Source organism: Cupressus sempervirens, chromosome 4, assembly GCF_028749045.1.
Source record: "Cupressus sempervirens isolate cs-2001-9-10 chromosome 4, ASM2874904v1, whole genome shotgun sequence".
NCBI lineage: Eukaryota > Viridiplantae > Streptophyta > Pinopsida > Cupressales > Cupressaceae > Cupressus > Cupressus sempervirens.
Window position 1 is genome coordinate 808,910,002 of NC_143121.1, and position 13,512 is coordinate 808,923,513.

Consider the following 13,512-nt stretch of genomic DNA (forward strand, 5'->3'; position numbering starts at 1 on the left):
AGGAAATAAAAGGAAAGGAGAATCTAAGCTACCAGCATTCACTTAATAAATTCAAGAGATGTAAGGATTGCCAGTTGGAAAAAGAAGTCATTAAAGAAATGGACTTGAATATCTTCAAACTAAATAAGCTCCTACATGAAACACTCCTAATTCAAAATGACTTAATTGATCAAAGTATATTAGCAGAAGAAATTCATAAGGAACATAAAGGGAAAAGGATTCCAAACATAGAAATAGGGGAGACATCAGGAATTTGTGGAAGTCAAAATAAGGAATAGAATTAGGTGGCTGACATAAATCACATATGGAATAATAAACCAATACAAACAGAGCAAAGATTAGATAGAAGGAAAGAACAAAAATCAGGAAAACTGCTAGGAAAGGCTCCCCATGAAGAAGTAACAAAGCAGGTGGTCATCATCCCACTAGCAGACTCTGCCCAGTGGGGAAACATTACCATTAGGAAGAAAGGGAAAAAGAAGAGTTATAAGTTCTGGCAAACACCTAATGATGGGAAATATATGTTTGCTACAAAAATAGAGAACACGAGAAAAACCTTAAAAGAATTAGTATTTTCAGTAGAATTAGATCAAAATTGGGAGAGTGGGTTATTGGAGAGTCCAAACAAACAAGATTGCTATAAAGAGGACGAGGTATTAGAGGACAAGGAACAACAAATCAACAAAAAGCTAATTAAAGAAATCATCATGGAATACAGTTAGGAGGATAAGGTTTCTAATATTGCAAAAAAGGTATTAGAAGAGAAAAATCTTGAAAAAATTGGTATAGCTATGAATCAGGAAGGAATGAAGATACCAATTTGTGGAAAACTAAAACAAAAACGTGGCAAAAAATCACTCAAAGAACTCAGAGAGGCTGCAGGGCAAGTAAAGGATCAAACAAAGATTCTTGATGTTCTTCACAATGGGAAGGGGACGTTCCTTCCTAAGGAGCAATGAAAATCACAACCTAGAATGCTAGGGGCCTTAATGCCCCTAGCAAAAAATGCTTATTAAAGCATAATCTTACCTTATTTGATTCAGATATTACATTATTACAAGAGACTAAATTAAATAAAGAAGAAGGAATAAAGCTGAGCCAGAAATTAGGAAAATGGAAATCAGAATTTTAGCAGGCACAGGGAGCCTCAGGAGGACTGGGTATAATATGAAATCCTAGATTAATCAATATCAGAATATTCCCATCACAAACAAATTGGATGGGAGCTAGAATTGTCAGTACAAAATCTAACTTACAAATAGTTATAATCAATGTTTATGGACCGACACCTACAGAAGACAAACTTGCAATCTGGAATGCGATCAACACCTTGATCAACTCTTTACCCCTAGAAATAGTCATAATAGGAGGAGACTTCAATGCAGTATCAAGTAAGGAGGAAAAATAGGGAGGTAGTAATAAAAAAAACAAAGCAATGGAAGATTTTAAAGATTGGATCCAGAAAGACTCTCTTATGGATATAAAAACAAAGAATGGCATATATACTTAGAATAACAGAAGAAAAGGATACTATTATATAGCAGAAAGACTAGACAAATTTCTTCTAAAAGGAGATCTTAGCACGAATAATTTGATCAATGCGGAAATTCTACCCATGGCTGGTTCAGATCATTTCCCTGTGCAAATGGAAATCAAAGAGCAATTTAAACCTAGCAGAAACCCCTTTAAATGTGAAAAAATGTGGTTTATGGACAAAGCCTTTATGGATCAAATTAGAGATTGGTGGCAAGAGGAACAGTTTGAGGGTTCAAAAATGTTTTGCCTGGTCTCCAAACTTAAAAATATAAAACAATTTTTTAAAAAATGGAATAACCTACATTTCAAAAACATCTTTAAAGAGAAACTTGAATTAGAGGGAAAAATGAGTAAATTAAATGAAGAGATTCTAATTAAAGGTATGAATAATGAATCATATCAATTAGAAAAAGAATACCTCATTAAACATGAAGAAATTCTAGCTAAAGAAGAAATATTCTGGAGGTAGAAATCCAGAGAGAAATGGTTCCTAGAAGGAGACCTGAATACAATTTTTTTTCATAATAGCACTATTAATAATAGAAACTATAAAACCATTTCTAAAATCAAGAATCCAAAGGGGAAGCAAACTGAGAATCCAAAGGAAACTGTTGAAATATTCACCTAGTATTTCTATGATACTCTCAACAATTTTGAATCGTCAGATAAATCTGCTCAAGAAGAGTTGTTAAGATACATCCCTAAGATGATATTAGAAGAAGATAACAAATTTCTTAACAAGCCCTTTACCCTTCAAGAGGTGAAATCTGCATTGTTCAGTATGAAACCAGATAAATCTCTGGGTCCAGATGGCTTCCAAGCCTTCTTTTTTCAACAGTGCTGAGATATTCTAGGAGAAGAGTTGTGGAAAGCTTTAGAAGCCACACGTAAGGGAGGAGCAATTTTAACAGAAATTAATCATACGATTCTAACTCTCATTCCTAAAAAGAATGAAAGTGCAGTGCCAGGGGATTTCAGACCTATTGCGTTATGTAACACTATATATAAAGTATTTTAAAAAATCCTAGCTATTCGTCTCAAAAGCTTCCTTCCTAAACTCATTTCGGAAGAACAAACTGGATTTTTCCTTGGCATATCCATATTAGATGGCATATCAATTATACAAGAAACTATCCATTCAACTATTAAAAATAAGGAACCTTGCATGTTGCTTAAATTAGATATCCAAAAAGCATATGATAAGGTAGATTGGAGATTCCTCTATAAAACCTTAGAGGCTTTCGGCTTCTCCAAACAATGGATCAACATTGTGTTTCAATGTATATCAATTCCTAAAATTTCAATTCTCATTAATGGAACTCCGGAAGGTTTTTTTAATATCTCAAGGGGTATTAGACAAGGAGACCCAATATCCCCATTCTTGTTTATCATAATGGCAGAAGCATTTGGAAGGGCAATCAAGGTAGCACAAGAGGAAAGTAAAATCAAAGGAGTGAAAGTCACAAACGATGTCAACAAAACTACCCATCAAAAATTTCTTGACGACACTATACTTACTGGAACTAGCACTTTACAAGAGACAGAGCAAATTCAAATCATCTTGGAAACATACACCAAAGCATCAGGGCAAATGATCAATGTTGAGAAATCAGAATTTTTTTTCCTAAATACAAAGACAGAAGTTGAAAATCAAATTTGTCAAAAATTAGGATTCAAAAAAGGAAATTTACCATTCAAATATCTAGGGATCTACCTTGACAAGAGTACGCTTTCAAATCAGGGATGGGAACACATTCTTAGGAAAATTGATAACCATACTGAATCCTAGAAAGGAAGATGGTTAACTAAGGCAGGAAGGATAACAAAGATCAAAGCAGTCTTAGCAGCTACTTCATCCTACCAACTTTCATGTTCACATTTGCCCAAAAATATCAATGCTAAATTGGAAAGTAAACTATGAAACTTCTTTTGGAAAGGATTAGAGGACAAGCAAAAAGTAGCCTTAATTAGCTGGAATAAAATATGCAAACCAAAAGAATTTGGTGGATTAGGAATAAAAAATTTGGAATGGCAGAACAAAGCACTAGGAGCCAAACAAGTTTGGAGACTCTATCAAGAAAGGGATAGGAAATGGGCTAGAATAATATTTAACAAATATCTTGATCCCTTAGATAAAACATCATTATTCAAAATCAAAGCCCCCCCAAGGGTTTTGCAGGTTGGAATTTTCTTATACATAATCATTGTTTGATCTCCAAATACCTCACCTAGGATATAGGAAATGGAGACTAAGCATTGTTTTGGGAAGATTTATGGAATGGTAACCCCCCTCTGATAGGGGTAGAATTCTCTCAAGAAGCAATATCTACCCTTAAAACTTTATGGGGAACAAAAGTGTAAGATTATTTAAAGGAAATTGACTCAAACATGGGTAAAAGATGCAAATGGAAATAGTTATCAAATTGCGATATTAACCAGACAAAGAGAAATTGGAAAACATACTAAAAAATAGAACCATTATACTTAAGAATAGGGAGGACAAGCTAATATGGGCTGCCTCAAAAGATGGGACATACAAAGTTAAAGAAGGATACAAAATGATCACAAATTCGCAAAAATGGGAAATAAGTACCCTCCCCTTGAACTTATGCTGGGACACAGCTGGTCTTCCTAAAGCAAGTACGTTTCTATGGGAAGCCATGCAAAAGAGAATACTAACAGCTGATAGAATTCAAAAAATGGGATTTGAAGGGCCATCTAGATGTATTCTTTGTAAAGAGGATGAAGAAACTACAGAACACCTCTTATATACATGCAATTTTTCTCAAGAATGTTGGTGGTGGCTTCAAAGTAAATTTAATTGGTCCTCATCATTAGCAGGTAAATGGGTAGATCACTTACTGGGGTGGCCTAAAGACAATCCAAAGAAAACTTATGGAAAACTTTGGAATATCTCTCCGACCATTATTCTCTGGGAAATTTGGAAAGAACGTAATTATCGAATTTTCCAAGATCAATGTCTATCAAAACAAGCCCTATTTACAAAAATAGAAGTAGCTATTTCAGAAGTAATGAACAGTGATCTCAGAAAGAGACCTAGAGAAGAAGGATCTTTCTTTGAATGGGACACAGAAATCAAAAAATGATGGCCTTTACTAATCAATCCTCCCATCTGCTACAAAAAGAAGAATGATTTAGCTAGACTTAAGTGTAAATGGGAACCTCCCCCACCAAGATGGATAAAGCTGAATTTTGATGGGGCATCAAGAGGAAACCCAGGGAAAGCGAGAATTGGATGTATTATTAGGGATGAATCAAGTGATTGGATTGTCAAAAGATCCAAGTCTCTAAACATGGTATCAAATAATATTGCCAAACTTGAAGTAGTAGAAGAAGGAATTAACTTATGCATTAAACTTAAAATTAAAAAACTTATAGAAGGGGATTCCCAAATCATCATTAATGCTCTCAATAAAGGAAGTATCCCAAACTGGGCGTTAAATTCCAAACTAGAAGCTATTAACAAATCTCTTTTAACATTTGAAGAAATAAGATATGTACACATTTATAGAGAAGGCAATAAGGAGGTGGATATATTAGCCAACTTAGGCACAGATGGCTTTAATACACTAAATTTTAATCATAACTTTAAACTGCTTTCGATAGCGATATAATCATTCTCCTTCAAGTTACTGCGAATGTAGTAATTTCACACATTTTGGGGCAGAGTACCAAGACTGCAAAATCTCTCACTTAAGTATTTCCATCCTTTCTAAATGATGAATTAGCAAGGAAATGCTTTATTCATTCGGATGTCATCACCATTATGAGGCTTCCATAAATTTTGATTTCACCTATTTATTTAAGGAACAGGGGTTACCTTGCCTTTCACCTTAGTTTTCATTTGGTCCCTTTCAATTAATAGGTAGCAGTCTGGTCTGGGTGTCATGGATACCAATATAAGTCTTTATCATGCATTTGAAAAATGCACCATGGCCTTCTGTGGGCCGGTTACACAAGAGTGTTGGAATCGTTTGTTAAGGCCCATAGATGATATGAGTTGTGTAGCAGTCAGTCGTGTTTTAGGAGAGAGAGTTTTCAGTTACGAATACTCATGGAGGACCAATAGCGACATCATTGGGCTCTGGGTAGGATGTTTGGCTAGAGTCGGGGTAGAAAAATGGGAAATCATCAGGATTACCCATAATATTTTCGAACCCTGTTGGTTAGTTGGGCTGGAATTTACTGTCGCAAACATTGATGCCCGGCTTCGTATCCCTCTTCCTGAAGCTTACATGGAATTTGACGTGAACAGTCCTGAAATTGGAAGGAACCCTAGACCCCCTTGCATGGTAGTTACAGACAATGTCCAATTTTTTAGAGAATGGCCGCGAATGGAGGCGAGTATCAACTTTCTGTTAAGATGGAGGGGAATTGCTGAAGATCATGAAAGGGACTGGTTAACGAATTACATACGGATGTATGATGCCTATATCCATCCAGATGTTGACTTTAATAATCTGGAGATTGTGGAATTCTACTTGCCGAACTATGACAAAACTAGCAGGGGAAGGTTGACATTCGAGTTCCCGCCAGGATCCAAAGCCACCAATCTGCATGAAGCTACATAAATCATTATGGTTTTCAAGATAGAATGATATTAAGATGATATTGGTTCATTTTGTACACTACTCTGACCCAAATTTTGGATTTAAGTGATATTTAGTTATGGGTTGTTTAATAGATAGTAGATGTAGCAGTTATTCGGTCAAAATAGTTCGCAGGGCATATTTTAAAAAAAATGTCCATATCAAACTTTTTGGGAATACTTATGTTACTGTACATATTTATCTATAGTAATGAAATGGTTTTTAGATATAATTTTGCTTCGATATCTGGATTCGATTTTATAGTGAAATTTTGTTATCATTTTGGATCCACTAGTTTAGCTTCCAATCTATTCTTGTTTAAATTCAGTCTTCCATCTCCTGGTCTCTCATACATGCATAAATTTTGAGGCATAATTTTCAGAGATTGGGTGCCCTTCAACAATATATTTCGGTCATTTTGGCTTGCCCCTCTAGATTCGGTTGGAACTATCTGACCTAGCTTTTACAAATTATCAATTGTTAAAACCTCCATGAATTTAACTCACGTTTAGTTTAGATAATTTTAAAAAATCCAAACTTTAATCATTAATCATTACAATACTATATTAATTAATAGAAGTTAGAAGTAAATCACTTAAATAAACATAACAGAATGTGTTATCTAATTTTAATTAGTTCCCTTATAAGACTTAATTTTCAGTTAATATTTAATATGGGCCCTCCTGGTTGCGTAATGAGATATGATTATGTTGGTTTTTGTTAACCCTTAATGTTTTGATGATTATGGTGACTGAAGACAGATTTGGATAACATCTTCACTAATTTGGAGCTTCGACGGAAAGGCAGATTTAATATTTGGATATTATAATGAAGCTAACACTGGGGTATGCCCCTTTAACTAATGTATAATATAGGATTGAAGTCCCGGGCTAGACTGGAGGTTTTCTTTACCTGTTCTTTCCTACCAGTGCCTATCAAAATGGGGGATCTATTTGTAAATTATACTTTTAAATTAATAAAGTTAATCATGGCTACGGTCGTTTACCGATCAAAAAAAAAAAAAAACTTAATTAAACTAAATTAATTTAATTAAATTAATAATTATTTTTTTTAAACCATATTAATAAAATTATTAATTATTAATTAATTAATAATTAACAAAAACTTACTAATGATATTAATAATAAGTAAAAATTAAATTTTATCACAATTAAAAATTAATAAAATAAACTTTAAAACAAAAACTAAAGCGCTTAAGGCCTGTCGGCTTGCCATGTACTGGTCGTTACCGCAAGCAGTATTGTTGTCGCGATGTCAGAGTACTACCCACGGTGGTACTTATGTTATCATGACAACAAGGACTATCGTGCACAACCATTAATGGTCGCCGACAGTTCTACTATTGTGCAAGGCAACGATGGGGGGTGGGGGTTTGGTGGCCCCACCCCTAACCAAAATTTTATATATATATATATATATATATATATATATATATATATATATATATATATATATATATATTGTTCAGTAAAAATAAAACAACCCCCTCCCCTCTATAGATTTTTTTAATAAAATATATGAATTTAATCTAATAGAGGAAACCCATCAAACCAATCGAGTTTGCATTCTACAATTTCAATTTCTTTTCAAAAACTCTTTCTGATTAAAATATTGACTATTTAATATATAGAACGAGGGTTTTCTAATTTCTCAATTCTCATAATACAGATGAATTCGATACGAATATTAATAAAATTCACAATGGAAGATTCATCTTAAATAAAACTTAGAAAATAGATTTAACAGACATAATGAAGACAGGAATTTTGAAGAACAAAAATCACTATGCGATAAACCACAAGATTCTACCTGAATCTGATGTTATTACACAACCACACGAAGAATGTGAGAAATATTTTTTCTTCTAAAACCCTTCCTTTTGAAAATCCCTCCAAAATCCCAATCCTTGCGAAATGAACTCCCAAACTCTAATAAGGAGTTCTCCCCTAAATTTGGGGCATTGATTGTGTAATCATGTGAGGGAACTCATTGATCACAATTCTTTTTAATATTTTATTACTTTTTGAATATTCATGCACGCTTTTTGCAATTTAAAATATCTTTATTAAATTAATTTCTCTTTCTCTCTTTAATTAATTTTCAAAGCGTTTTTTGATAAAAATATTTACTAACTTAAGCAATAATAATATTTAGCATTTATTTAAAAATGATCTCCTAAATATATTATTATTAAATTAAATAACTATTATTACGCTCTGAAATTAAAACTATAAATTTCTCTTTAAATTTAATTCTTTTATTTAATTAATTTCTTAATTAATTAAATATTAAAATTATCTTAATAAATTTTCATTAAATTAAATCATTAAATATTCTTTTAATTTGATTTAATTAACATAAAAATCACCATAGACCCACGAGACGAAATATGAAAATCCATCATAAAATACAACATACAAGATCAAACTCAAGGGTTATAATCACAAATTTATGTCATATGACAAATTTGGAAGGGTGATCATCTCAGATACTTGTCCTTTTTTAGGACAATTAGTTTAAGGTTAGGATTTGGACTCGAGAATTTATCTCCCCTCTCTTACCATTGAGATATTGTGATGGGGTATGCTTCTCCTGGTAGTTCGAGGAAGTTGATACCTAATACCTACTATCTGCATAAAATCCATGCATGTACAAACACATATATTCTAAATTAAATAAGTAATAGCAGGAAATGGTGTATCATGATCTCGACTAGCAGGTGACTATGACTCACTTTCTTAACCATTTCAAAAATGTCAAACATAAAGAAAACATACACATACACCATACACATTCAAGTGTGGGATAAGTAACCATAGAAAACACATATAAATAATCCATCTAACTAACATCATTAAATAACTAGAATCACTGTAAATAATCATCACCAAAGTATAATCATGCATAAATGAAATAACTAGTACAAAAATAGTCTCATCATATAATCAATTGAGTATGAAAACAATATCCAATAATCTGGAAAACAAAGTCACTAATTATCAAGCATAAACATAAAGCTGGCCTAAAAGAGTTCGACAATAATAATTGAAAAGTAAACTAGGGGTAGGTATTACAAAGCTAACTTTCCTCATTTGCAAGTACTGTGAAGAATATTTAGTACATGCCATACGAAGAGTAAGCTTTGCAATAAGTGGGTCCATATATATCAAATTTTGATTGGGAATATCTTGAGCATTCATCATGGAGACTTTATGAGAGGATAATAGGAAATCATCAATTGATTCTTATAGTGTATCTCTCCCTTAGGATTTTAGTGTGGTTTCATGTCATTGTTACATTTCTATCAATCAAATTTATATTTGAGTTTCATTATAGAGCTATGAGATTCATATGTTCTTACGTTAATATATGCATCACCATTGTTCATCTCATTTATAATTTATTCTAATACACTTGAGTATGACTTTTTTTAATGTTTGTAAACTTAGACTCATCACAATCTTAAAAACCTTAAGATTAAATGCACACACTATTATTTGCATATTTATATTTGGCTATTTGTTGAGGTGTAGACCACTAAAATAGGTTTTTGGTCTAGGTAATCCCTTATATATCTACAACACCCCTTCTCTATATTTTGAATGTTTAGAAACAAGTCACGGGTGTAGTTTGAATATACCATAGCCAACGAGACCTTAATACAAAAGTTTATATAAATTCTCATTAGGAATCACTAGAACACTCTTAATAGGCACCAATTCCCTCAGAAAAGGGAACTGAGCCCCATACTCCACTTATTTTGGCCTAGAAATTTCCAAGGATATATTTGAAGATATCTTGATTCTATATATGATCATTGTGCGCAATTTCATGACTAAGAGATATTGCATTTGATCATTCAATAAATCTTTACGATAAAAAAGAACTTGAAGGAGAAAAGGATATTTCTTAATATCTTTAAGTAAGAGCAAGTCAATCACACCATTGCATTTTGTGGTTTGTTTTCAAGATTTTAGTGAAAGATGGCTTGTTCCTAGTTAGATTACTAGCTTATTACATCCCTAATCCCCATTAATATTTTGTAAAATTTTGCATTTGTTTTATTCTCTTTTGAATTCAAAAATTAAAAGCAAAAAATATTTGTCTCTATGCATTGATGTATCTTTGTTTATATTACATTAGTGATTTTATAACTTTTTGTATTATATTACATCTTTTCAATGCAGTAATCAAATCACGCTTTTCTTTTCTTATTTTAGAAAACCAAAACATTGATAAAAAATCCCTATCTTGGAGAAATAAAGTTAGCCAATAATGTCAAATTTACTTTTACAATATATTAATTCCTTAATGATTCGTTTAATATTTATGAATTTGATATATTGTATGAAGCCCTTTATGTATTTTCCTAAATTGAATAATCCTTTATGTCTCCTAAACCAACCCTTTTCCAAAGATTGATCAATATGATACATGTGCTAAGTTACAAAATGCCTAAAATTTTGAAAAGTAGTGTGCATATTTGTCTTAATTTTCCTCAAACTCAAATGAAATGATTGATTATTATTAAAGGTGGAATGCCTTGTAAGTCCATCTTACATTTATCAAAACAATATATCAAAGAGACAAGACTAATCAACAAATTTATCACATAGAACTGCCTAGCGCGGTAAAGGGCGAGAAACTAGAAGGGAAGAATCTTGTAAGGGGAACAGACCCAAGTGGGACAAGTGACCGATGTGCGGTTCCTCTGGTAAAGCTTGTTGGGGAGGATGACTTGGGGATTTGTGGGGTCAGAAAGTCCTCTTTGGGTCTTTCACCTGGCCCTCATGTGGTTTGTCAAGATCCTGGTCAAGTTGATTCTTGAGATAGTAAAGCAAATAATAGGCAAATTGGACCAGAAGATCAAAGGTTGTGGGTCTCGATATTTGGGAGAAAACCCAATGGAAAATCTTCTTTCCCTCCTATGACCTCAAAATCCTATTGGAAAAAAGGTGAGTTTCAAATCTTTATTCCTGATCAGATTGTTGATTTTTCTGTTACTGCAATGGAACATACTCTGGTAGGTAAGTTTTTGGGGGCTAGACTAGATATTGATACCTAGAGAAATATGTTGAAACGAAAGTGGGTTATTTGAGGTGAAGTTGATATTGCCCCAATGGAAAATGGATTCTTGTCATTTGTCTTTAACTATAAGCAGGACATGAATATGGTTTTATGTGGGGGACCATGGATGTTTGGCAAAAGTACTCTCACAGTTAAGAAATGGGAGCCAAATATGGATTTATCTGATGCATTTTTCTTAACCACTCCTATGTGGGTGAGACTCTCGGGCCTCCCTCTTGAATATTGGCATGAAGACATTTTCAAAGGAACAATGGTCTCCTTTGGGGAACTTATTAATGTAGATCAGGCAATGGCCTCAAAATAAAAAATGAATAGTGCAAGGCTATATGTGAAAGTGGCAAACTTGAATAACCTTCCAGAAAAGGTGGAACTATTTTCTAAACTAGGGAAAAGAACCCAAGAAGTAACTTATGAGGATCTTCCAAATACATGTTCTGCCTATAAGAAACAAGGTCATTGGGTTAAAAATTGTCCAACAAAAAGTAAAAACCAAGCTAAGATTATTAAGGAGGAGAGGAAGAAGGAGGTAAAGACCTAGAAGAAAATTTGGAGACCACAAACTACTGGTCAGAATGAAAAAGGTAATACCAAAAACCCTGGAGCTGAAACTGAGAATGATGAAAAAAAATTACTAAATTCTGATAAGTAGGATGAAGGCCTCGATTTACCTAGGAATGGAATTCTTGTGCCTGATTCGATGAAACAAATTGTTATATATCAAAAGAATGATATGGAATGGGAAGATCTTGCTAATTAGGAGGATATAAAGGAAGGGAAAATTTTGGAAGCACTATTTGAGGAGACCAAGAAATGCAAAAGGAGGAAGATGCTATTGAGTTTTGGCAAAAAGGGGATGTTCAAATTTCTGAGATTCAGAGATTTGAATCTAAGTCTCTTGAAATTCCATTTAGGGATCTTAAAGAGATAGGCTTGGATAAGAAGGATCTAAAATAAAGACAGAGTCAGAGGAAAAAAACTAAGAAGAATAATGCCTCAATTTCAAATAGGATTGAGACCCGAAGTAGTAAGGTGGAGCAACAATCTAAGATAAAACCAAATGTGGGGACACTGGAAAAATTGGGAAGAAGAACTTCAAGGAAGACTAGAGAAATTGAAAGCCTATAGAATATTGCAGATGGAAGACAGGCAACTATTCTAGATTTTGCCCCTAAAAAATTATCATGAAGATCATTACTTGGAACATTAGGGGGATGAATAGTATTCATAAAATAGATATTGTTCGTAATTTTGTTAAGGACCAAAAAATGGACTTTTTTTTATTCAAGAAACAAAGATGGATAAGGATAGAGCTGGAAAAAAAAAAATCCTTCAAGGGTTATAGTTTAAAGGCTAGTAGTTCAAAAGGGGCTTTAGGGGGAACTCTTATTCTTTGGAAAAAGTCCCTTTTCTCTGGATTAGTACTGAATGAAAGAAAATACTTCATGGTGGTCAAAATGACTAATCTTTTCCAAAATTCTGATTGGTACATTGTTGATATGTATGCTCCTAATACTAAGAATTTAAGGAAAAAGTTTGGACTACCTTATCTGAAATAAAAAGTAAAGAGAAAAATGATAGGTGGATTTTTATGGGTGACTTTAATGTTCCCCTCTATGACCAAGAGAAAAAAGGTGACAATTCTAGCCAGGTTGATGGGAGGTTGGATTTATTGGATTTTTTTTCAATAACGAGGGGCTTATGGATATGGATCTCCATGGTTTAGAGTTTATTTGGACAAATAAAAGGGTAGGAAATGAATGTATTCAAGCTCGGTTGGATAGGGCCCTGATATCTCCAGACTGGACTAATGATTTTTTTTGTAAATTGGAGGCTTCTCAGAAAGTTGGATCAAACCACTTTCCTTTGGTTTTCATTGTTGTTAAGGCAAGTTCTAAGAAAGATTACACATTCAGATTTGAAAAAATGTGGATGTAGCATCCACATTTTAAAAGCAAATTGGAAGAATGGTGGAACATTGAAGTTGATAGAATTGCCCTTTATAAAGTGGCTTCTAAACTTAGAAATGTTTAAAAAGAGGTTAGAATCTGGAACAAAAGATGTTTTGGGAACATTTTTGAGATCAAACCTAAAATTAAGGAAGAATTGACAATCATACAGGATAGAATACAGAAGGAAGGGTATACTCTTGATCTAGTAAGAGAAGAAAATGGTAAACTAGTCGTGTATCATGACATTGTTACTAAGGAGGAAATCTACTAGAGGTAGAGGTCTAGACTGGTTTGGTTGAAGGAAGGGG